The sequence below is a fragment of the Aegilops tauschii genome, chromosome 3 (assembly GCF_002575655.3).
Source record: "Aegilops tauschii subsp. strangulata cultivar AL8/78 chromosome 3, Aet v6.0, whole genome shotgun sequence".
NCBI classification, from domain to species: domain Eukaryota; kingdom Viridiplantae; phylum Streptophyta; class Magnoliopsida; order Poales; family Poaceae; genus Aegilops; species Aegilops tauschii.
In genome coordinates, this window is record NC_053037.3 from 319,342,102 (window position 1) to 319,369,336 (window position 27,235).

The following is a 27,235-nucleotide window of genomic DNA, read 5'->3' on the forward strand; positions in this document are numbered from 1 at the left end:
AAATAGATATAAGTGAAGCAAGAGAGTTTAACTCTTTCTACAAAAGACCATTCTCTAATAAATATAAGTGAAGCAAAAGAGCATTCTTCAAATAACGATTTTCTATGTGAAGAGAAACATGCAATCCAAACTTCAAATGATATAAGTGAAGCACATGAAGCATTCTATAAAGCCACACTCAAAAGATATAAGTGAAGTGCAATGAGCATACTATAAATCAACCATGGACTATCTCATACCATAATGGTGTATAAAATAAAAGTGAAAAATAAACAGAGAAGACGCTCCAAGATTGACACATATCACATGAATGAAACGAGAACGAAAACATAACGATACTTGTTGAAGAAAGATGGGATGCCTTCTGGGGCATCCCCAAGCTTAGACGCTTGAGTCTCCTTGAATATTTAATTGGGGTACCTTGGGAATCCCCAAGCTTGAGATCTTTCCTCTTCTCCTTCTCCTCATATAGGGACCTCCTCGATCTTTGATCACTTCATCCACACAAAACTCGACAGAAAGCTCGGTAAGATCCGTTAGTATAATAAAGCAAATCACTACTATAAGTACTGTTGCAAACCAATTAATATTTTGTTTTTGCATTGTAGCTACTTTAATATAACATTTTCATGGCTTATTCCACTGATAGAATCAGTAGTTTCATCAAAACAAGCAAAACAATGCACCAAAAACATAATCTGTCTTAAACAGGACAGTCTGTAGTAATCTTAACATTCACCATACTTCTGTTACTCCACAAATTCTCAAAAAAATATGAAAAAATAAACATTTTGTATATCAAGACAGTGCTAAAAGTTTAAGAAGCTTTCGACGTTCCAGTAAAAAATGTAAAATCGTGCGCTACAGCCAAAGTTTCTGTTTTTGTACCGCACCTACCAACAAGCAATCTACTCATCCTAAAGGCAAATCTTGGCACATTATTTTTATAATACAATGGAATTGTACAAGGGGATAATTATTTTTGTTGAAAATTTTCTGCAATTCATGGGCATGAACAAAGTTCAAGGCATGCTCCCGCTTCCACGGTGCTCGTCTATCTCACTTTCACTCTTCTTTTTGTGAAGTTTTAAGTTCCCCTCTATATTTTTTGTTTCAAAACTTTATAAAAGCACTCAACAGAAATAAATGACTCTCTAAAACTTCCGGGTTGTCTCCTTGGCAGCACTTTCTTCAAAGCCATTAAGCTAGAAATAAAGTGCTCAAGTAATGAATCCACCCAGATCCCAAGGTATATCAAAGCCAATTTTAATTAACAATGATTTGGCAATTAGTAGTGAGCACAAAGCAACATATATCATGTAATGACGAAGTCTAACTCTCTTCCTATGTATTGGCATGTCATAGAAGAACAATTCATGCACATCAAGTAAAGGCCAATACATAGCATAAGAAGTTTCTTGCAATTTTATCGTGTTGGAAACATAGAGAGGTCTAGATATAGTTCCTCTCTCATAATAATTGCAAGTAGAGCAGCAAGTACATGCATATTATACTCATCAAAACCATCATGTGTAGTGGTAAAAGGCAACCCATCAATGTAATCCTTAATAAGTGCAAACTTCTCCAATATAGTGTAGTTTGGAGAATTCAAAAAGATAATAGGACTATCATGTGTAGGTGCAATAGCAACAATGCATTCTTAACATAAGGAACTATAGCAAGTTCATCTCCATAAGCATAATTTAAATTGGCATCATGGCCACAAGCATAGCAAGCATCATCAAAAAGGGATATTTCAAAAGAATCAACGGGATCGTAGCAATTATCATAGCATTCATCCTTCGGTAAGCATGAAGGGAAATTAAACAATGTATGAGTTGGAGGGTTACTCTCATTAGAAGGTGGGCACGGGTAGCTAATCCGCTCTTCCTCCTTTTATTCTTCGCTCTCCTCATCATATTTTTCATCCAATGAGCTCACAGTTTCATCAATTTCTTCTTCCATAGACTCCTGCAAAATATTAATCTCTTCTCGGACAGCAGAGATTTTCTCAATAAATTCATCAATATCGGAATTATATTTATAATTATCATAGCAATATTTAAGGATGGCAAAATTTTCAGGTCTATAAACATCATCATCAAAAGCTTCATACTTTGAAAAGAAAGATTCAATTTCATAAGCACCCTTAAAAGAAACAAATTCTTCTATTCATTCCACATCATAATAATCATATATACCATTAGCATAAGAAGCCAAGGTCTCATTATCATTAAATTTGAATGAAAAGGGAAGATGTGGAGACTTCATCCTAAAGCAACAAGTATAATCATATCTCAAGCATAGCTCCCGAGCATACCATTGCAACATATGAATTTGATCCCATAACAATTTCCCTTTATGAGTCAAGCGATAATCCCTAAAGTGTTCACGTTGATCCAACGTTACTCCCATTATATAGTTGAATGGGGTTTTCTCAGGATTACCAAAGTAGCGCATAATATTCTTCACATAACGAGCATCGAGGGTTTTGGGAGGTTCCCCATCTCCATGAGTAGCAAGTACCACTATTTTTTTGGTGTTTCGTGTTCCATATCCATAACTAAAGACAGAGAACAACTTAGAACAGGAAATAAAAACTACTTAGGGATAAAGCAAACAAGCACACATGATAATATTCACCCCACGCTATTGCTCCCCGGCAACGGCGCCAGAAAAAGGTCTTGATAACCCACAAGTATAGGGGATCGTTTGTAGCCTTCTTCGATAAATAAGTGTCGAACCCAACGAGGGCTAAAGGCAGAACAAGTATTCCCTCAAGTTCTATCGACCACCGATACAACTCTACGCACACTTGACATTTGCTTTACCGGAAACAAGTATGAAACTATTTTGCAAGAATAAAACTACGAGTACTTTGCGAGAATAAAACTACGAGTAAATTGCAAGGTGATAAAAGTGGATAGCTTTTGTCAACATGAAAGTCATTTGTCCCTAGGCAATCGATAACAAGTGCCGGTAATCATTCTTGCAATTCTACATGAGGGAGAGGCATGAGCTAACATACTTTCTCTACTTGGATCATATGCACTTATGATTGGACCCCTAGCAAGCAACCGCAACTACTAAAGATCATTAAGGTCGTGAAACCCAACCATAGCATTAAGTATCAAGTCCTCTTTATCCCATACGCAACAACCCACCTACTCGGGTTTAAGCTTCTATCACTCTCGCAACCCACCATAAGCCAATCATGAACGTATTGCAACACCCTACAGCAGGGACCCCTCACATTTGTGCGAGATGGAGGGCACCGTAGGACAGCACCATAAATAAAATATACAATCATACCAACCAAGATCACGATTAACCCACAGGACAAAACGGATCTACTCAAACATCATAGGATAACCATAGATCACTGGGAAATAATATATGGAGTTGAGCACCATGTTTAAGTAGAGATTACAGCGGCAAGAAGGGGTGTTACACCGCTGCATAGAGGGGGGGGAAGTTGGTGTTGACGGTAGCAAGATTGTTTATGTAGATCGCCGTCACGATCCTTGCCCCGGTGGCACTCCGGCGCCACCCGGAGAGAGGGGGAGAGAGCCCCCCTCCTTCTTCTTCTTCCTTGGCCTCCACCCTGGATGGGTGGAAAGTTCCCCCTCTGGTCCATATCCTCCATGGCGGCGGAGGGGAGGGAGCCCCTCCGAGATTGGATCTCCCTCTCTGTTCTCTTATGTTTCTCTTTTCCAGATGTGGCCAAAAACCGTTCTTATATTCCGGGAGATCCGTAACTCCGATTGCGCTGAGATTTTAACTCGATTTTTTTCGGATATAAGCTTCCTTGCGCCCGAAGTAGAGCTCCAACCAACGTTCGAGGAGGGCACAACCCACCACCATGCGCCAGGGGCCTCTGGCGCGCCCTGGTGTCTTGTGGGCTGTGTGGGCCTCCGTTTGTGGTGATTCCAACTCCCAAAAATCACATATATTCCAAAATAATTCCCTGTAAAATTTTATTGCATTTGGACTTTGTTTGATATTGCTTTTCTGCGATACAAAAAACATGCAAAAAAACAGGAACTGGCACTGGGCACTGGATCAATAGGTTAGTCCAATAAATCATATAAAAAGTTGCCAAAAGCATGTGAAAGTTGCATAATATTGGCATGAAACAATCAAAAATTATAGATACGACGGAGACGTATCACTCCGCCACCACCTCCTCCTCCATCTCTTCCACCTGAGCATCAAGCAGATCAAGAAGGTGATCTGCTGCTTTCACACATAGTCAGTAACATTGACGTTCACAGCTTCACCATGATGAACCCACCTAGTATATATGACCGACATCCCATACAAGTGTAGATGATTTTGCACAGTTGACTGGGTCTTGTAATTGAATTCATACAACTGCTACACGGGCAGAGCACGTCTGATTTTGGACCACCGTACTCAACTCTGATAAAGTTCATGAAGTTTTCAACCCCCTCGACATATGCAGCGGAGAATCTTCGAGCAGAAGTTATCCAAGTCATGTCCATCTGTTAGACATACAAATTAGTTCTTCTACTAGATATTACAGGAAAAACATATATGCTTTTTTATGAAGTCCAGAAAAAAATACCTAGGTTGATGTCCTATGGCAAGATATTTGGACAAGCAGATCTAAGTAACGAAATATATGTAAAGCTAATTCAGCAAATAGATTTGAGTGCTAAATTATGGCAGGCTGTTTCAGCAGTCAATGTGGCCGAGCACACATTCATTGAAGGCCATCTCAGCAACAAAGATCGAGTATAAAACGGTGTAGAGCTATTTCACCTAACAGATTGGCTACTAGACCATGGCAATCTACGTCACAATAAATATATGGAAGGATATTTTAGCAACTAATCGGGCGTGGCATGCCATCTCAACTAAGTAGATTGAGTGCAGAACAGGGCAAGGAAGCTTCTTAAGCAGAGCATATTGACTGTAAACTACTTCGACAAATAGTGAGATTAACAGCGTCTATCAGCTAACATTCAGCGCTGCTCCGACATGCACGGGGCCTCAGTCTAGAATGCGCGTACCAGGGGAGAAGCTGACAGTCGTGCGTCTCCACAAGAACGTCACCAGCGGTGGCGACGCTGACCGCCGTGTGTCTCCACAAGAACGTCGCCAGCGGTGGCGGCACGGCTAGAGGACTGTAGTCTATAAGAGCACACTGTGGGAGCGAGAGGATCGCCGTGCGTCCCCTCGACGAACCGAGGCACCGACGTATCGGCGCGGCGGGGAGGGCGGCTTTGGCGGAGCGAATGGAGTGGAGGGGGCCGGGGGGAGGGAAAATTTGGGGAATATTATTGGCTAGTTGGCCGAAGGGCGGTTGAATTTGGGATTTGGGGGGAATTTTTTTTGGGTGGGGGGGGATTTTCGCGTGGTGGGCGGGGGAGTTTGGCGCATGGTCGGTTTCTCCAAGTGCAGTCCCACGTGTAAGTGAAGAGGCAAGCCGAAGCGCGTTCCGTTTGCGTGAGCCGTGTGCAGGACTGACCGTGTGTGGGGTGCAATGCGACCGCGACAGGCGTGCTGTGAGTGTACCGCCTTTTTTCGTTTTAAACTTGGTGCTTGGCCCCCTTAAAAAACATGATGCTTCGCGCGATCCATCGATACTACTACTAGTAATCCGGTAATCCCGATTAAAATGGCGCGGCCGGGTCTTTTCCCGCGTGATATGCTGGGAGGTTGGCTTAGTTGGTTTTTGTAGGGCGAGTAATGCTACACCTACATAATCCCAGTTACGTAATTAACGTAATGTGTGTGAGCTGTTGATTGGAGATTGGGGGGAGGGAGGGGCCCACCACCATGAAAATCAGGGGGAGAGAGGGAGGAAATTTACGTTAACCCTTTCGTAGGTTCCTGTAGATGTAGAAAGATGTGAAATGTGTGAATGTGTAGTGGACGTACTATTGGAGTGCCTAAGATAAATTGTGTATGTAGACCCTATGTGTTTATTTACTTCGCATGTTAGCTTTGTCTCGGTTCAAACCTTCTAAGTTTATATACACACAAAAACGAACCATCGTTCCATATATTTTCATACTCCTACAATATATCTTACTATTATTGTGAAAGTTCATATATACCGGACGAGATTAATGCAAACACGACAGATTTTCATTACATTTCGAACTTTTATAGGATAGAAAAATAAAAGAAACCCGACCCTAAACCTATTCTACGGCGGTGACTGACGTCCTCCATCTGCGATCTCCATGTACGGGGGCGGGGTTCAAGACCCGTGAAGTGAAGGTGCAGTCTTCGGCGAGGAAGAGTAGAACACGGGAAACGGACCGGCCAGTTGGCACACCATGCCCTGCCGCCTCCCATGCCCTACTCATCCTCGGAGGAGTCCCCGACCTCAGTGGTGCCGGTGGATGTGAGGTCGATGATGATGGACGTGGATGGTCCGTCGCTTCACCTGCCACATGCACCACCGAACGTTGGACGGCGGCAGGTAGGACGCGTGGCTGACGATGCTCCCGTCATCGGCCGCCAGAGTGGCCACCGCTTGTGCGGTCGCCGCCCGCGTCCGGCTATGCCGCTATTGCGTTGCGAGCGGCGACTTGAGCGAGGGCGGTGACCTGGAGCTTCATCCCCGAAGACAAGCTCTCCCGCAGAGCGTTTGCGCTCGCAGTCATGGCGGATGTGTTGCCAGGTAGCAGGATGATGCACTATGGTGTGGAGTTTAGCTGGGCGTTGCCACTTTAAGTAGCGCATTCCGATGAGGCCAAGCGTCCGGGTGCGTCATTAAGTCACCGGAGTTGGTTCCTCGGGCACCGAGCCTCTAAATGACGGCATACGGATGGACGACATGAATGCGGGCAGCTGGCGCCGGCTGGGAACGCACCGCGCGACGGCGCGAGGGATGAGGGTTTTTGGTGTGCCAGGGTAGTTAGCTGCGGTCGTGGCAACATTGGACATGTCCTTTGCTCACATGCAATACCCACATGTCACTGAAAAGCAATACGACCCGGCATGGTCTCGGTTCCTGGGGATGTAGTTGGCCGCGCTACAACACTCCGCGGACGCGTCGCGGCGCGCGCACACTTCGACACCCCGTGCATCCTCGATGAGCCAGGTGTTGATTGATAACCCACAAGTATAGGGGATCACAACAGTTTTCGAGGGTAGAGTATTCAACCCAAATTTATATATTCGACACAAGGGGAGCCAAAGAATATTTGTAAGTATTAGCAGCTGAGTTGTCAATTCAACCACACCCAGAGATTAATTATCTGCAGCAAAGTGATCATTAGCAAAGTAGTATGATAGTTTTGAGAATAATAGTAGCAGCAATAGTAACGGTAACAGTGATAACAATGATTTTGTAGCAAGTGAAGTAGTAATGATAGCAGTAGTAACTTAGCAAGAACAATATGTAGGAAAGTCGTAGGCATTGGATCGGCGATTTGTTGGATGATATTCGTCATATGACAGTTATAACCTAGGGCGATACGGCACTACCTCCAGTTCATAAATATAATGTAGGCATGTATTTCGTAAATAGTCATACGTGCTTATGGAAAGAACTTGCATGACATCTTTTGTCCTACCCTCCCGTGCAGCGGGGTCCTATTGGAAACTAAGGGATATTAAGGCCTCCTTTTAATAGAGAACCGGAACAAAGCATTAACACACGAAGAATACATGAACTCCTCAAACTACGGTCATCACTAGGAAGTGTCCCGACTATTGTCACTCTGGGGTTGCCGGATCATAACACGTAGTAGGTGACTATAACTTGCGAGATTGGATCTAGAACATAGATATAATGGTGATAACATAAACGGTTCAGATCTGAAATCATGGCACCCGGGCCCAAAGTGACAAGCATTAAGCATGGCAAAGTCATAGCAACATCAATCTCAGAACATAGTGGATACTAGGGATCAAGCCCTAACAAAACTAACTAGATTACATGATGAATCTCATCCAACTCCACACAGATCAGCGAGCCTATGAAGGAATTACTCACTCCCGGTGGGGAGCATCATGGAATTGGCGATGGAGAAGGGTTGGTGATGATGAAGATCGAAGATCCCCCTCTCCGGAGCCCCAAACGGGCTCCAGATCTGGCCCCCCGATGAAGAACAGGAGACGGCAGCGACTCCATCTCGTGGAACGCGATAATTCTTTCTCCCTGATTTTTTCAGGAAAAATAGGATTTTATAGCGTCGGTTTCAGGGTCTGCGGGGCCACCAGGTGGGGACAACCCACCTGGGCACGCCTGGAGGGGGGCACCCTGGTGGGTTGTGCCCACCTAGGTGCCCCCCTTCGATGGTTCTTGGCTCCAGAAATTCTCTTTTATTATATAAAAAATCCTCGCAAAGTTTCGTTCCATTCTGAGAACTTTTATTTCTGCACAAAAAGCAACACCATGGTAGTTCTGCTGAAAACAGCATGAGTCCGGGTTAGTTTCATTCAAATCGTGCAAATTATAGTCCAAAACAAGAGGAAAAGCATTAGGAAAAGTAGATACGTCGGAGACATATCAACTCCCCAAGCTTAAACCTTTGCTTGTCCTCAAGCAATTCAGTTGATAAACTGAAAGTGAAAAAGAAAAACTTTTACGAACTCTTTTGCTCTTGTTTGCATAAATAAGCTTAAACAACATCCAGGTTTTCAGCCAATATTATAACTAACCATGTCGACAATAACTCTTAAAAATTATATTAATTCATATCAATGACATAATCAGCTAGCGAGCAATAATAAGATATCTCAAACAGCAACACGTTATCAAAACAACCATGATATAATATGACAATAGTGGTATCTCGCTAGCCCTTTCTGAGACCGCAAAACATAAATGCAGAGCACCTCCAAAGTTCAAGCAGCGTCTAAACGTTGTAATTCATGGTAGAAAAGATCCAGTCACGATGCACCCAACATTAGCTACACACAATGCATAAGCATGACAACAGTTCTCTCAGGTTCTGGCGCTTATTTTAGAAGGTGATGACATAACATAAAAGTAAACAGATAGTCCCTTCGCAGAGGGAAGCAGTGATTTGCAGAGGTGCCAGAGCTCAAGTTTTTAAAACAGGGGTAAATGATATTTTTAGAAATGCACCCTTCTTGTTTACTTCACTACCATCAGTTATCAATATCTTCCATGCTAAACATATTAGTAGCGGTTCCCAAGTGATAAAGTAAAGGTTATGACTCCGTAGGAGTTTTTGTTTGATTATTTGTAAGCTCTTTTCTATTTGCAGTTTGGGACTGGGAATCCATATTACTGCCCATTTCTCATGCAATGGTGAGTGAATAAACACTCGTCCTGAGAATAATCTGCTTAGCATGGAAGATATCGACTACCTCCTGTCGTTCCATGAATAACCCAGACACACAAAAAGGATATTTATTTGAAGTTTTTAGAGATGGCACATGCAAATTTAATTAGGACGGCAGGGTAATACTGCATATAGGTAGGTGTGGTGGACTCATCTGGAATAACTTGGTTTCAAGGTTTTTCATGCACAAGCAGAATTCCCACTTAGTATAGGCGAAGGCTAGCAAATAGGTTGAGAAGTGGCCAGCTAGAGAGCAACAATGGTCATGAACATACATTATGCATAAGTAACATTGGACACTAGCATGAGTAGGATATGAACACCATGAACATAAATATCATAGAGGCTATGTTGGTTTTGATTCAACTACATGCATGAACATGTGCCATGTCAAGCCACTCGAACATTCGGAGGAGGATACCATATCATCATACTACATCACAATAATTTTAATGCAATGTTGACATCCAAGATAAATCATTATCCACTCCTAGCTACTTATGCATGGCATGAGAAACTATAATCTCTAATTGTCATTGCAAACATGTTTAATCATAATGAGCTAAATCATGGATACTAGGTTAAACATATTTACAGAAATGGAATAAGTCGATTTCATACCTGTTTCTCTCTGCCATGGCCAGTTCATCAAATATCGTCATTATTGTCTTTCACTTGTATGACCGAACAAAATGAAAATAATAATAGTGCAAGAGTGTCGTGGACTAAGCTGGAATCTGCAAACATTTTATTCAACAGGAGAAGACAAGGTAAAATGGGCTCTTTGTTAGATCAACAATTATGCCAATGAGAGCCACTCAACATTTTCATCATGGTCTTCTCCTCGGTATGACTCAATAAAAAGAAAAGAAATTCGGAGAAACACACTGAAATATTTTTAGAGTTTTTGGTTTTCTTGAACAAGCAAATAAAAGGGAAAAGCAAAAACGAGAAAAATTATTTACACGGGAAAGCTCCCAGCAAGCAAAAGAAGAACAAGGAATTTTTTTGGGTTTTCTTTTTAGTGCTACAGCTAACTACTCTAGAAAGAAAAATCAAAAAGAAGCAGGAAATATTTTTGTATTTTCTCAAAGTTTTTCAAACACACAAGAAGAAAGTGAGAAAATAAATTTAACATGGATAATACAATGAAAAAGTATGGACACCGACAAATGAAATGTGTGAACATGAATGTAATGTCGGTGGAAATACGTACTCCCCCAAGCTTAGGCTTTTGGCCTAACTTGGTAATCAGTCAGTAGCCTGCGTAGTCGGGGTAATAGCTCACGGAGGCTCTCGGTGCGGATGCCTCAGCTTGCCGTGAGGCCACAACCACCGCGTTATGAGCTCGGGCCTCGCTCTCAAGAATAGAATATCTTCCCCTACTGTGAAAATCAAAGAGAGTAGGCGCAGGAAAATATGTGTACACCACAGAACTTTGATTAAACAACAATTTATAGGTGAAATTATGGGGATGACCTTAAAGGATCTTATGATGTTTCATAGCATCAAAGTCTAAATACTGTGTGTGTAAAATAGGGTCATAGGGCAAAGGTGAAACACCCAGCTCTCTTGCTAAGCGTGTGGCATAAATTCCACCATAGAAATAGCAACTATTAGCGTTGTGTTGCAACCTGCGTGCAACAATCACTCCAAGATTATAGCTTCTATCACCGGTGAGAGCGGTGCGTATGAGGCTGAAGTCTGGAGCACAAAGTGTACTACAATGTTGTTTGCCTACAATACATTTTCCATTGAATAATGCGAAGTACTGAATTGCGGGAAAACGAATGCTCTTTATTCTACCTTGCGTTACTCCCGTAGTCTCACCATAGCAAAGACTAGTCAAAAATGTTTGAAACTTAGATCTTGGTGGTTCGTCAAGCGAACCCCAGAATGGGATTTTGCAGTGGTGAGCAAATCTCTCTAAAGATATGGTAAATGAATTTTCGCACAGTTTAAATGACACCCTAGATTCACGGGGATGGAATTTAAATCCTTTGACAAATGATTCAGTGAGAGTGTGGTGTTGGTTGCACTTATCTGAAATGTAGGGATCGAGATCGCATTGTGAACATATTGCCAAATTCCTCCTTAATGCCCACACTCACCATATAATCATTGCACATGTTTTGGTGGTGGCATCTCGTATGGAACTTTCACTTGGTTCAACATAAGACCGACGAACGGAGCTGTCACTAGAAGATGCCTCCAAGGATCTCCTCCTCGAAGAACTCCTTCCAAAGAGGTTCATCATATTCGCGTACAATTTTCTGAAAATATTTGGGTGACAAAAATTTGTCAACAAAAATTCATAATACTAATAGCAACTACTCATAGGGATGCATAGAGACCATAGCAAGCATTCAAACTACTTAAAACTCTAAGAATTCAACATGCAAGCTCATCTACAGCAGCACCAAGAGTAGCTAATTATTCAAAATATAAACCACTAAAGCAAAAACTAATTGGACCAACTGAGGAGTCACATACCAAGCAACAATCCCCCTAAACAGTTTTGGAAACAGAGCTTCGAGCAAAGAGATCAAAATCCGCGGGTTTGAGAGCAAGAATACGAGAGAGAGAGAGCAATGGTGATTTTTTTTTCTGGAGGTAGGTGGTGATGTGGGATGAAGAGATAAGTGAGGGGGGCCATCTGGGAACCATAACCCACCAGGGCGCGTGGGGGTCCTGGCGCGCCCAAGTGGGTTGTGCCCACCTGGTGCACCTCCCTCTGATATTATTTGCACAAAAAATTCTTAAATATTCATAAAAAATCGTATTAAATTTTCAGAGCATTCTGAGAACTTTTATTTTTGGGTCATTTTTTATTCCATGGGAAATTCAGAAAACAGACAAAACATGGCATTTTATTTTATTTAACTAATAAAAACAGAAAACAAAAGGTAGGGACAGAAGGTAGTGCCTACTAAATTCATCAACTTCATACCTCTAAAAAATGATCCATTAATAAGGTTGATCAAGTCTTATTAACAACCACTTTCGATTAGCATGAAACCGAAGAACTTTTGTAAACCACTAAGTTACCTCAATGGGGATATTAATGTCCCCAACAATAAGCATTTCATATTTCTTTCTGACAGTAGGTAGAGGTAGTTGAAAACTTCCAATAGTGATTGTCGGAGATTTTTCAATAACATTAATACCATACACTTGGAATTATTTCTTTGGAAAGTGCACCGTATGCTCATTACCATTGATATGAAAAGTGACCTTGCTTTTATTGCAATAAATAACGGCCCCTGCAGTATTCAAGAAGGGTCTACCAAGCATAATTGACATGTTGTCGTCCTCGGGCATCTCAAGTATAACAAAGTCAGCCAAAATAATAACATTAGCAACAACAACGGGCACATCCTCACAAATACCGATAGGTATGGCAGTTGATTTATCAGCCATTTGCAAAGATATTTTAGTAGGTGTGATTTTATTCAAATCAAGTCTTTTATATAAAGAGAAAGGCATAACACTAACACCAGCTCCCAAATCACATAAAGCAGTTTTCACATAATTTCTTTTGATGGAGCAAGGTATAGTTGGTATCCTCGGATCTCCAAGTTTTTTAGGTACTCCATCTTTAAAAGTATAATTAGCAAGCATGGTGGATATTTCAGCTTCAGGTATTTTTCTCTTATTGGTGATGATGTCTTTCATGTACTTTGCATAGGAGGCATTTTAAGGATATCAGTCAAGCGAGTACGCAAAAAGACTGGCCTCGGCATTTCAGCAAAGCGCTCAAATTGTTCATCATCTTTCTTTTTAGTTAACTTAGGTGGAAAGGGCATAGGTTTTCGAACCCATGGGTCTCTTTCCTTACCATGTTTTCTAGCAACAAAGTCTCTTTTATCATATCTCTTATTCTTAGGTTGTGAGTTATCAAGATCAATTGTTGGTTCTATCTCAACATCATTGTGTGGTTCTTCATTATTTGTTTGAGTGTCTTCATGAACCTCATCATTATCTTTTTCATTATCAAAAGGTGAGTGTTCACTACCAGATTGAGTTTCAGCATCAGAGATAGAAACTTCATTATCAAGAGGTTTTTCTACTTCAGGTTCACTAGAGGCATGCAAAGTCCTATCATTTTTCTTCTTATTTTTCTTTTTAGATGGACTACGTGCATCAGTGGTAACTCTTTGAGAGTCTTGTTCAATTCTTTTTGGGTGTCCCTCAGGATAAAGTGGTTCCTGAGTCATCCTACCTCCTCTAGTCATTACTCTAACAGCATGATCATTGATATTATTATTCATTTCATCAAGCAACTCTCTTTGAGATTTAGCAACTTGTTCTAACTAGGTTTGAACCATAGAAGCATGCTTCCCCACACCTCCAACATCATTTGAGATTCTAAATAACAAGTCACTCAAGCGAGCAATCATATCAGAATTGTATTTCAATTGTTTCATAACATTTGCATTGAAGTGATCTTGTTTTCTAATGTAATTTTCAAACTCATAAAGGCATTGGCTAGGGTGCATATTGTGAGGATTATCATTGTCATTGAATTTCATTAGAAAATTTACCTCTACCACCTTAGTTGGTGGTGGTGTATAAAGCCCATGTATTTGTTCAATAGCAGGTAAATTTTTGACATCCTCAGCTTTAATACCTTTTTCTTTCATAGATTTCTTTGCCTCTTGCATATCTTCAAGACTGAGATATAAAATACCCCTCTTCTTCAGAGTGGGTTTAGGAGGTGGTTCAGGAGGAGTCCAATCATCATAATTTTTCAATATGTTATTCAATAATTCTTCAGCTTGCCCAATAGTTCGTTCCGTGAAAACACAACCAGCACAACTATCTAGGAAATCCCTAGAAGCATCGGTTAGTCCATTATAGAAGATATCAAGTATTTCATTTTTCTTAAGAGGATGATCAGGCAAAGCATTAAGCAATTGGAGAAGCCTCCCCAAGCTTGTGGGAGACTCTCTTCTTCAATTTGCGCAACATTAAATATTTCCTGTAAGGCAGCTTGTTTCTTATGAGCAGGAATTCTTTTCCAGAGAAGTAATAAATCATATCCTGGGGACTACGCACACAACCAGGAGCAAGAGTATTGTACCAAGCTTTAGCATCACCCTTTAATGAGAACAGAAATAATTTGAGAATATAGTAATAGCGAATTTTCTCATCATGAGCAAAAAGGGTGGCTATGTCATTCAACTTAGTAAGCCATGCCACAACAGTTTCAGTTTCATAACCATGAAAAGGATCAGATTCAACCAAAGTAATCAACTCTAGGTCGACAGAGAATTGATAATCCTTATCATCAATAAAGATAGGTGAAGTAGCAAACTTGGGGTCACATTTCATTCCAGCATTCAAAGATTTTTCTTTATACTTGCATAATATTTTTTCTAGATCATCTCTATCCTTACAAGCAAGAATATCTCTAGTTGTCTCCTCATTCATAACATAACCTTCCGGTACCTTTGGCAATTGATAACCCACAAGTATAGGGGATCAATTGTAGCCTCTTTCGATAAGTAAGAGTGTCAAACCCAATGAGGAGTTAAAGGTAGAACAAATATTACCTCAAGTTCTATCGACCACCGATACAACTCTACGCACGCTTAACGTTCACTTTACCCAGAACAAGTATGAAACTAGAAGTACTTTGTAGGTGTTGTTGGATAGGTTTGCAAGATAATAAAGAGCACGTAAATAAAAAGTAGGGGCTGTTTAGATAAAGACACAACAAAGTAAATATAGCGAGTGTGGAAAAGTGGTGGTAGGAGTTGCGAAATTGTCCCTAAGCAATTGACTACTTTACTAGACCGATAGCAAGTTTTATGTGGGAGAGGCCACTGCTAGCATGTCATCCCTGACTTGGAATTCTATGCACTTATGATTGGAACTATTAGCAAGCATCCGCAACTACTAACATTCATTAAGGTAAAACCCAACCATAGCATTAAGTTATATTGGCCCCCCTTCAATCCCGTATGCATCAATTTCTATGCTAGGTAGAAGCTTCTGTCACTCTTGCCCTCCAATACATAGTCCTATCAACATACAACTAACCCTATGGTGTGATCCACGCGCGCGCTCATATGATGGGCACCAAAGGACAACAACATGACCACAAGCAAATTAAATCAATCATAGCAATTCGTCAACCATCGATAGGACAACGAAAATCTACTCAGACATCATAGGATGGCAACACATCATTGGATAATAATATGAAGCATAAAGCACCATGTTAAAGTAGAGGGTACAACGGGTTGCGGGGGAGTGGACCACTGTAGATAGAGGGGGGAAGGTGATGGAGATGTTGGTGAAGATGGCGTAGGTGTTGGTGTAGATCGTTGTGATGATGATGGCCCCGGTGGCGTTCTGGCGCGACCGGAAGCGAGGGGGAGAGAGCCCCCCTCCTTCTTCTTCTTCCTTGACCTTCTCCCTAGGTGGGAGAAGGGTTTACCCTCTGGTCCATGGTCTCCATGGTGTGGGAGGGGCAAGAGCCCCTCCAATATTGGATCTGTCTCTCTGTCTCTCTCTGTTTCTGCGTTCTCAGATCTGGCCTTTCACCGTTTCTTTTATAACTGGAGATCGGTAACTCCGATTGGGCTGAATTTTGGACAGGTTCTCTATCCAGAAATTAGCTTTCTTGCAGCAAAAGAAGGGCTCCAACTGCCTTACGGGGTAGCCACGAGGGTCCAGGGCGCGCCTGACTCCCTGGGGCGCGCCCCCTGCCTCGTGGCCCCCTCGGGCATCGTATCGCGTTGATTCTTCTTCCCAAAAATCACAAATATTCCAAAAAAAATCCCCGTCAGTTTTTATCCCGTTTGGACTCCGTTTGATATGGGTTATCTGCGAAACATAAAACATGCAACAAACAGAAACTGGCACTGGGCACTGGATTAATAGGTTAGTCCCAAAAATAATATAAAAAGTTGCTAAAAGTATATGAAAGTTGTAGAATATTGGCATGGAACAATCAAAAATTATAGATACGAAGGAGACGTATCAGCATCCCCAAGCTTAATTCCTACTCGTCCTCGAGTAGGTAAATGATAAAAAAATATAATTTTTGATGTGGAATGCTACCTAGCATAATCTTGACCACATATCTAATCATGGCATGAATATTAAGACACGAGTGATTCAAAGCAATAGTCTATCATTTGACATTAAGACAATAATACTTCAAGCATACTAATAAAGCAATCATGTCTTTGCAAAATAACACGGCCAAAGAAAGTTATCCCTACAAAATCATATAGTCTGGCTATGCTCCATCTTCACCACACAAAATATTCAAATCATGCACAACCCCGATGACAAGCCGAGCAATTGGTTCATACTTTTTAACGCGCTTCAGCTTTTTCAACCCTCATGCAATACATGAGCGCAAGCCATGGATATAACACTATGGGTGGAATAGAATATGATGGTGGAGGTTGTGTGGAGAAGGCAAAAAAGGAGAAAGTATCACATCGACGCGGCTAATCAATGGGCTATGGAGATGCCCATCAATTGATGTCAATGTGAGGAGTAGGGATTGCCATGCAACGGATGCACTAGAGCTATAAGTGTATGAAAGCTCAAACTAAAACTAAGTGGGTGTGCATCCAACTTGCTTGCTCATGAAGACCTAGGGCATTTGAGGAAGCCCATCGTTGGAATATACAAGCCAAGTTCTATAATGAAAATTCCCACTAGTATATGAAAGTGATAACTCAAGAGACTCTCTATATGAAGAACATGGTGCTACTCTGAAGCACAAGTGTGGTAAAAGGATAGTAAAATTGCCCCTTCTCTCTTTTTCTCTCTTTTTTTTCTTTTTTTCTTTTTTTTTGGGCCTTCTCTTTTTTTTGGCCTTTCTCTTTTTTTATTTTTTTCGTCCGGAGTCTCATCCCGACTTGTGGGGTAATCATAGTATCCATCATCCTTTCCTCACTGGGGCAATGCTCTAATAATGATGCTCATCACACTTTTATTTACTTACAACTCAATATTACAACTCGATACTAGAACAAAGATATGACTCTACATGAATGCCTCTGGCGGTGTACTCGGATGTGCAATGATCTAGCGTAGCAATGACATCAAAAAACGGACAAGCCATGAAAACATCATGCTAGCTATCTTACGATCATGCTAATCAATATGACAATAAATGCTCAAGTCATGCATATGATGATGATGGAAGTTGCATGGCAATATATCTCAGAATGGCTATGGAAATGCCATGGTAGGAAGGTATGGTGGCTGTTTTGAGGAAGATATAATGAGGCTTATGTGTGATAGAGCGTATCGTATCACGGGGTTTGGATGTACCGGCGAAGTTTGCACCAACTCTTGAGGTGAGAAATGTTGGGGAACGTAGCAGAAATTCAAAATTTTCCTACGTGTCACCAAGATCAATCTAGGAGATGCTAGCAACGAGAGGGGAGGAGTGCATCTACATACCCTTGTAGATCGCGAGCGGAAGCGTTCAAGAGAACGGGGTTGATGGAGTCGTACTCGTCGTGATCCAAATCACCGATGATCCTAGCGCCGAACGGACGGCACCTCCGCGTTCAACACACGTACGGAGCAGCGACGTCTCCTCCTTCTTGATCCAGCAAGGGGGGAGGAGAGGTTGATGGAGATCCAACAGCACGACGGCGTGGTGGTGGAAGTAGCGGGATCCCGGCAGGGCTTCGCCAAGCGCAAGCGGGGAGGAAGAGGTGTCACGGGAGGGAGGGAGGCGCCAGGGCTTGGGGTGCTGCTCCCATGCGCCTCCCCACTATATATAGGGGTGGAGGGGGCTGGTTTCTTGCCCTCCAAGTCCATTGGGGCGTTGGCAAAGGTGGGGAAAAGAAATCCCATCATTTCCCTTCCCCACCGATTGTTATCCCCCTTTTTTAGGGATCTTGATCTTATCCCTTCGGGATATGATCTTATTCCTTCTAAGGTGGGATCTTGGTGCGCCTTGACCAGGGGTGTGGGGCCTTGCCCCCACTACCCACGTTCATGTGGGTCCCCCATGCAGGTGGGCCCCACTTCGGAACCTTCTAGAACCTTCTCGGTACAATACCGAAAAATCATGAACATTTTCCAGTGGCCAAAATAGGATTTCCCATATATAAATCTTTACCTCCGGACCATTCCGGAACTCCTCGTGACGTCCGGGATCTCATCCGGGACTCCGAACAACTTTCGGTTAACCGCATACTAATATCTCTACAACCCTAGCGTCACCGAACCTTAAGTGTGTAGACCCTACGGGTTCGGGAGACATGCAGACATGACCAAGACGACTCTCCGGTCAATAACCAATAGCGGGATCTGGATACCCATGTTGGCTCCCACATGTTCCACGATGATCTCATCGGATGAACCACGATGTCGAGGATTCAATCAATCCCATATACAATTCCCTTTGTCAATCGGTACGTTACTTGCCCGAGATTCGATCGTCGGTATCCCAATACCTTGTTCAATCTCGTTACCGGCAAGTCACTTTACTCGTACCGTAATGCATGATCCCGTGACCAAACACTTGGTCACATTGAGCTCATTATGATGATGCATTACCGAGTGGGCCCAGAGATACCTCTCCGTCATACGGAGTGACAAATCCCAGTCTCGATTCGTGCCAACCCAACAGACACTTTCGGAGATACCCGTAGTGCACCTTTATAGCCACCCAGTTACGTTGTGACGTTTGGCACACCCAAAGCACTCCTATGGTATCCGGGAGTTGCATAATCTCATGGTCTAAGGAAATGATACTTGACATTTGGAAAAGCTCTAGCAAATGAACTACACGATCTTGTGCTATGCTTAGGATTGGGTCTTGTCCATCACATCATTCTCCTAATGATGTGATCCGGTTATCAATGACATCCAATGTCCATAGTCAGGAAACCATGACTATCTGTTGATCAACGAGCTAGTCAACTAGAGGCTCACTAGGGACATGTTGTGGTCTATGTATTCACACATGTATTACGGTTTCCAGTTAATAGAATTATAGCATGAACAACAGACAATTTTCATGAACAAGGAAATATAATAATAACCATTTTATTATTGCCTCTAGGGCATATTTCCAACAGTCTCCCACTTGCACTAGAGTCAATAATCTAGTTCACATCGCCATGTGATTAACACTCAAAGTTCACATCGCCATGTGACTAATACCCAAGAGTTTACTAGAGTCAATAATCTAGTCCACATCACCATGTGATTAACACTCAATGAGTTCTAGGGTTTGATCATGTTATGCTTACGAGAGAGGTTTTAGTCAACGGGTCTGCAACATTCAGATCCGTGTGTGCTTTACAAATCTCTATGTCATCTTGTAGATTTAGCTACCATGCGCCACTTGGAACTATTCCAAATAACTGCTCTACTATACGAATCCGGCTTACTACTCAGAGTCATCCGGATTAGTGTCAAAGTTTGCATCGACGTAACCCCTTACGACGAACTCTTTTACCACCTCCATAATCGAGAAAATTACTTAGTCCACTAGATACTAAGGATAAGTTCGACTGCTGTCATGTGATCCATTCCTGGATCACTCTTGTACCCCTTGACTGACTCATGGCAAGGTACACTTCAGGTGCGGTACACTCCATAGCATACTGTAGAGCCTATGTCTAAATCATAGGGGACGACCTTCGTCCTTTCTCTCCTTTCTGCCGTGGTCAGGTCTTGAGTCTTACTCAATACTCACACCTTGTAACACAGCCAAGAACTCCTTCTTTGCTGATCTATTTTGAACTCCTTCAAAATCCTGTCATGGTATGTATTCATTTGAAAGTACTATTAAGCGTTTTTGATCTATCCTTATAGATCTTGATGCTCAACGTTCAAGTAGCTTAATCCAGGTTTTCCATTGAAAAACACCTTTCAAATAACTCTGGATGCTTTCCAGAAATTCTACATCATTTCTGATCAACAATATGTTAACAACATATACTCATCAAAAATTCTATAGTGCTCCCACTCACTTCTTTGGAAATACAAGTTTCTCTTAAACTTTGTATAAACCCAAAATCTTTGATCATCTCATCAAAGTGTACATTCCAACTCCGAGATGCTTACTCCAGTCCTTAGAAGGATTCTGGAGCTTTGGATACTTGTTAGCATATTTCAGGATTGACAAAACCTTCTGGTTGTATCACATACAACCTTTCCTCAAGAAAATCGTCGAGGAAACAATGTTTTGACATCCTATCTGCAAGATTTCATAAATAATGCAGTAAATGCTAATATAATTCCAACAGACTCTTAGCATCGCTACGAGTGAGAAAGCCTCGTCGTAGTCAACTCCTTGAACTTGTCGGAAAACATCTTAACGACAAGTCGAGCTTTCTTAATGGCGACATTTACCATCATTGTCCGTCTTCCTTTTAAAATCCATCTGCACCCAACAGCCTTACGACCATCAAGTAGTTCTTCAAAGTCTACACTTTGTTTTTATACATGGATCCTCTCTCGGATTTTATGGCCTCGAGCCATTCATCAGAATCCGGGCCCACCATCGCTTCTCCACAGCTCATAGGTTCATCGTTGTCCAACAACATGACTTCCAAGACAGAATTACATACCACTGTGAAGTAGTACGCATCCTTGTCGTCCTATGAGGTTTGGTAGTGACTTGATCTGAAGTTTCATGATCACTATCATAAGCTTCCACTTCAATTGGTGTAGGTGCCACAGGAACAACTTCCTGTGCCCTGCTACACATTAGTTGAAGTGACGGTTCAAGTCTCCACCATCCTCCCACTCAATTCTTTCGACAGAAACTTTTCCTCGAGAAAGGACCCGTTTCTAGAAACAATCACTTTTGCTTCCAGATCTGAAATAGGAGGTATACCCAACTGTTTTGGGTATTCTATGAAGATGCATTTATCCGCTTTGGGTTCGAGCTTATCAGCCTGAAACTTTTTCACATAAGCGTCGCAGCCCCAAACTTTTAAGAAACGACAGCTTAGGTTTCTCTAAACCATAGTTCATACGGTGTCGTCTCAACGGAATTGCGTGGTGCCCTATTTAAAGTGAATGCGGTTGTCTCTAATGCCTAACCCATAAACGATAGTGTAATTCGATAAGAGACATCATGGTATGCACCATATCCAATAGGGTGCAGTTATGATGTGCGGACACACCATCACACTATGGTGTTCCAGGCGGTATTAGTTGTGAAACAATTTCCACAATGTCTTAATTGTGTGCCAAACTCGTAACTCAGATATTCATCTCTATGATCATATCATAGACATTTTATCCTCTTGTCACGACGATCTTCAACTTCACTCTGAAATTACTTGAACCTTTCAATAATTCAGACTTGTGTTTCATCAAGTAAATATTCTTAGCATCTACTCAAATCATCTGTGAAGCAAGAACATAACGATATCCACTGCATGCCTCAGCACTCATTGGACTGCACACATCAAAATGTATTACTTCCAACAAGTTGCTTTCTTGTTCCATCTTACTGAAAACGAGGCCTTTCAGTCATCTTGCCCATGTGGTATGATTTGCATGTCTCAAGTGATTCAAAATCAAGTGAGTCCAAACGATCCATCTGTATGGACTTTCTTCATGCATATATACTAATAGACATGGTTCGCATGTCTCAATCTTTTCAAAAACGAGTGAGTCCAAAGATCCATCAACATGGAGCTTCTTCATGCGTTTTATACCAATATGACTCAAGTGGCAGTGCCACAAGTATGTGGTACTATCATTATTATCTTATATCTTTTGGCATGAACATGTGTATCACTATGATCGAGATTCAATAAACCATTCATTTTAGGTGCAAGACTATTGAAGGTATTATTCAAATAGACAGAGTAACCATTATTCTCCTTAAATGAATAACCGTATTGCGATAAACATAATCCAATCATGTCTATGCTCAACGCAAACACCAAATAACAATTATTTAGGTTTAACACCAATCTCGATGGTAGAGGGAGCATGCGATGCTTGATCACATCAACCTTGGAAACACTTCCAACACATATCGTCATCTCACCTTCAGCTAGTCTCCGTTTATTCCGTAGCCTTTTATTTCGAGTTACCAACACTTAGCAACCGAACCGGTATCTAATACCCTGGTGCTACTAGGAGTACTAGTAAAGTACACATTAATATAATATATATCCAATATACTTCTGTCGACCTTGCCTACCTTCTCATCTATCTAGGGTAGTTCTGCTTCAGTGACCGTTCCCCTCATTACAGAAGCACTTAGTTTCGGGTTTGGGTTCAACCTTGGGTTTCTTCACTAGAGCAGCAACTGATTTGCCGTTTCATGAAGTATCCCTTATTTCCCTTGCCCTTCTTGAAACTAGTGGTTTTACTAACTGTAACATCCCAAATTTCTAAATTTTGGAATGTTATAATAAACAGATAGATTGGATTGATTGTTTGATTGATTGACTGAAAGTGAGTGGAATTCGAAATCTTTTGAAAGTTAAATGAGAGGGAATAAAAGGACTTTCCCAAACTTTCATTTTGCTTTTATGATCTCCATGAATTCAAATTCTTTTCACCACAAAACCCTGGAGAGAAGATGACATGACTTCTTCCATTTATTTAAAATAGTAAGCCTGCACGTGCAACGCACGTCTTGACTAATATAAATGATAAATGCCAGACAAATCTGTAAACTATATTGGATGTTGTACAGTTTAGCCGTAACTTCAAATATTGTGTCCACTAAAATTGTTTTCCATCCATTGTTTAGGTCATATACATAGTATTGCGAAAATTGCATTGATCACATAAATAATAATAGGTGTACTCATTTCACAATGCAATGCAACTTGTGTTAAAGGAAAAAAATGGAAAACATGTACCATAAAAAGATAATCTAGAAAATTTGTTGAACAATCACAAAATAAAGAAAATAATGAATGAATAGGTCCTCTTCATTAATACTTCAGCTGCACCCAACTGTTCTTGTTCCTCCTCTTAACTGGCTAAAAACTGTACTCAACCACATCAGTGATGCGCCATCACCTGTACCAACACTTTTACACTCTCCTTCATCCTTTCGTCACTCGAGAGAACCTGTACCCTGTCCAACAACGCACCGCCCTTGACATGCAGAGCCACAGCATGTTGGGATGCTCACAATATTGGTCCAAGCGTGACCAAACACGCGCGGAGAGTGCCAACACTACAATTAGGTGCATTTTACAACTGGTATATACATGTAACAATAAGTAAATTACCAAAGAACGATAGTCAAACTACCAGATCATAAATGTATTTGTCCAAATCCGGTGATACCCATCAGTTCAAGAAAGATACATGGGTGTTTAATGCGCTCTGAGGGCAAATGATTAAATATAAAACTCAATTAGAAGCAGTCGCAATGGTACATTGTTCCTGGAGTGAGGCATACCATGCCCCTAAAATATTGATGTTAAGAAGGCAATTAAAATTATTCTCCGAGAAAATGTTATTTTGCATATTCTTTCCGAATAGTACATCAAGGCAATGTTATTGTGCATGTCAAGGCAAGGTACATCTAGGAGCAGTGTTATTGTGCAAGTGAAAGCAGAGCATTACAACTTAGAAAATGCATGCCAGAGAATCTTCCTTTTCGAAAGTACCCAACTTTCCTTTTCAAGTGTGTAGAATTTTCCATCAAATATTTTGAAATTTCCCACAATATTCATGGTCAGAGAACTGGATTGTTTTATATCTCTCATAAGCAGACTACTTTAATTTAAAGAAGCAACTATTGTAGACCTATATAATTAATTTTAATGAAGTGTAAAAAAATACACTGCAAGAAACATGACTTAGGGGTTTAGGTGTCATCTAAATAAAATTAATAAATTATTAGCATTGAGGGTATTCCAGTTCGGAAGAGCACAACAAATAAATCTATTGGCTGCGATAATAGTCAGTGTCTTTACTCATTTTCCATTCAAAGTCGTCTCTTTAAGCAGTCAAATATATGATGATGTTCTGCTAAAGAAGTGTATGGAAAGCAAGAGTTAGATAGCTGAATACGGTATATCAATTGAAGAGCATAAAAGGGAAAGATCAATTCTAGAAATCCATGATACATAACACAAGTATTAGCACCTTTGAGTAACCAAAGTTGCAAATTTTCACTGGGATGTTCGACTCTCATCATGTTTAAGATCATGGTGACAGATTTCCTGCATTTCTAGCATCAGTTAATGAGGGGGGAAATCTGCATTGGTTTCCTTTGATAATTTTCCAAAGCAAAGTGTACCATGAAATGGCAGTAGCAGACCTCCGAAAGTAGTTGCTGAAAGAAGTACCTTGCTTGTTGACAAGAGAAAGCATACAAGTTATATGGTTACATCATTAGAGAATAAATAGAAGCATCTCCGATTAAATTTATTCTTCTTTACGAAAAATGTTAGTGTTGTACATCAGGCTGCAAAGCAATTCTCAACATTCAATTCAACTGGAATCACCAATAACATCGAAACAGAGGTATTTGAACTGACAATGAGCTCGAATATATAAATTTGGAAGTCGTACATGTTACGAAAATTAATTTTGTTACATATACTTCTTTTTATCTGATTCCTCTTATTGGAAGGTAACATTCTACAAATTTAGCATGTGCAGGTGCAGGTGCAGTTAGTGGAAAACATAAAAATCAATCTAGTTCAGCTTCAAAATATTGATGTGAACCATATGATTCAGAAATTAGAACACATGACATGTTCTCTAATCAGTTTATGCCTTTAAATCATTTGTCAAGCAACAACCATACTAATTGTCATGCGGAGAAAAATCTGATTCATAATGCTTATCATTCTGTAATGTTGGCAGTCCAGGAACACAACATGAAACATTACAGGTGCATTACTCGTGCAGAAATCAAGGCTATCCCTCGCCGTGTTGTAAGCTTCACCTAAAGTTTACATTGGTGCACGTCGGCCTTATACAACGCAGCAGCTCTCACAGACAACCGCAGCAGCTATCATTAGTACACAAGTACACACGAACGAAATGATATTAACAACTTCATTCACACCCAATCTGCAGTTCCTCAGGTTGACTTATCAAATCAAATTAATAAGTAGGCACACCCACCAACAAACTACTAAAGATCCAACCTTTGATGTAGAAGTCGTGGTAACTCATCTTCTAGTTGTTCTAGGGAGTTGGATGAACACCATGAGCCGCAGAAACTTGGCGAGAACCCACCCATCTCTTTTCCGACCTTCGCCGGCGCCGCAACCGCGTGCCTGATGCTCCTTCCGCTGCGTTCCTCTATTCCGTTGACACTGCCAGAACCACAAGAATTTGAATCAGAAATTGACAGAATTTTTCTCCAAAATAGAGCGCTAACAAACCATTAAAAATCCTATGAATTCCATTCCTACAAATCAATCGACCCGCAGAGCGCTAAGCCACCTTAATTAGTAGCATCTTCGTGGGTGAAGACGATGAGGAGCGGCGGGTGGCGGCCGTGTTGTCTGTTCGGCGGCCACATACCTGGGGTAGCAAAGGAGGAGGAGCGGGGCGGCGGCCTGCTCTCGCATCCGTTGGAGGAGGAGCGGCGGGGGTAGCGGCCTGCTCTTAAGTTCGTTAGAAAGGAACCGGCGGGGGCGTCGGCCTGCGCTCGCGTCCGTGGGAAGAGGATCAGCGGCCTACATGGGGAAGCAGAGGAGCAGCGGCAGGGGCGGCGTCCTGCAATTGCCTCCGTCGGAGGAGCGGCGAGGACGGCAGCCTGCTCTCGCGTACGGTAGAAGTGGATCGGCCGGGGCGGCGACCTGCTCTCAGATGCGCCGGATGAGGGTTGGTTGTCTTCGCGTTTTCCGCGGCCCTCGCGCCCCTCATCAGGAAGCCAGGACGTGTTTGTTTCCTTTTATGATTCCACCTTTTTTTCCTACTTGTGCGGGTGTGGGAGGACATCGGTTCGGCAGAGTAATCGTCCGCCAGGGAAAATTGATAAACGCACTCTTGGCTGATAGTTAGTGTAATCTGAACGGTTAGATGAAATTAAATGACTTTGAACGTGAGGCTGTAATTGGTCGGGTTGTTATGTGTAGATTAGGCTGAGTGCGTTTAGCGATGAATATGTTTGCTTGTTTAATAGTAGTATAGATGACAAGGGGTGTTGAAAATATTTGAATTTCATTTGAAAATATTTCCCATTTCTGAAACTTTATGCAACTCAATGATTTTCACGAGAGAAGATAAAATGACGTCTTCAAAACAAATGAAATATGAGTTGGGAGTTTCAAAGGATTTAATTCAAAGTCCCATTGAAATTATTTTTCAATATTGGAGTTATTTGAGTTTTATTCAAATTATTTTTTTTCTCCAAAAATAAAATATACAGAAAATAGGGTAACATGATTCCCTACATCAGAAAATTGGAGAAAAATAAATTTGAAATCATTTTGGTATTTTTAAAATGATTTTTATTGGATTTTATTAAGGCAGTAGCACTGTTTGATTTATTAAAATTTGTGTGGACTTTATTTGACTTTACAAAAATGTTCATGCTGTAGGAAATCTTTTTCTGCAAATTTTTATATATAATATGCCTATATAAAGTTTTGTTTTTATTTTCTTTATTCAGTTTTTCTTTCCTGTCTCTATAAAAAAACTACATGCGCGTACTCTGTGACTATATGTCGCCCTCATGCGCAGTATAATAGCTTTTGGCGCCCCATTGTTTTTTTTCTTAAATAGGCCAGGCCCAGCCGGCTATATTCCTCCCCATATTTCTTTTCTATAGTTTTTTTCTTTTTTTTCAATTGCTAAAAAAAAACAAAGACTGCCGCGCGGCCCGCCGAACCGCTAAGGCCTTTAGGCCCATGCGACGCGCTCTTTTTTGTCTTTTCGTCTACGTTTAGTCCCACATTACCTAGTCTTTAACCCCTAAACCTCTTTTTCACCTATAAATATAGACCCATAGAGCCTCCAAAAATTATCCATTACGGGTTAAATCA

At 41.3% G+C, this 27,235-nt stretch overlaps 1 long non-coding RNA gene across 1 annotated transcript; it reads right to left on the reverse strand.

Moving 5' to 3' along the window:
- Positions 1-23,089: 23,089 nt before the first annotated feature.
- Positions 23,090-26,109, reverse strand: LOC120976703 (uncharacterized). Its single transcript, XR_012204974.1, has 3 exons — positions 25,929-26,109; positions 25,689-25,847; positions 23,090-25,558 (listed from the first exon to the last, which is right to left on the reverse strand). It is a non-coding gene; the product is annotated as an uncharacterized lncRNA (long non-coding RNA).
- Between the last annotated feature and the right edge of the window lie 1,126 nt (positions 26,110-27,235).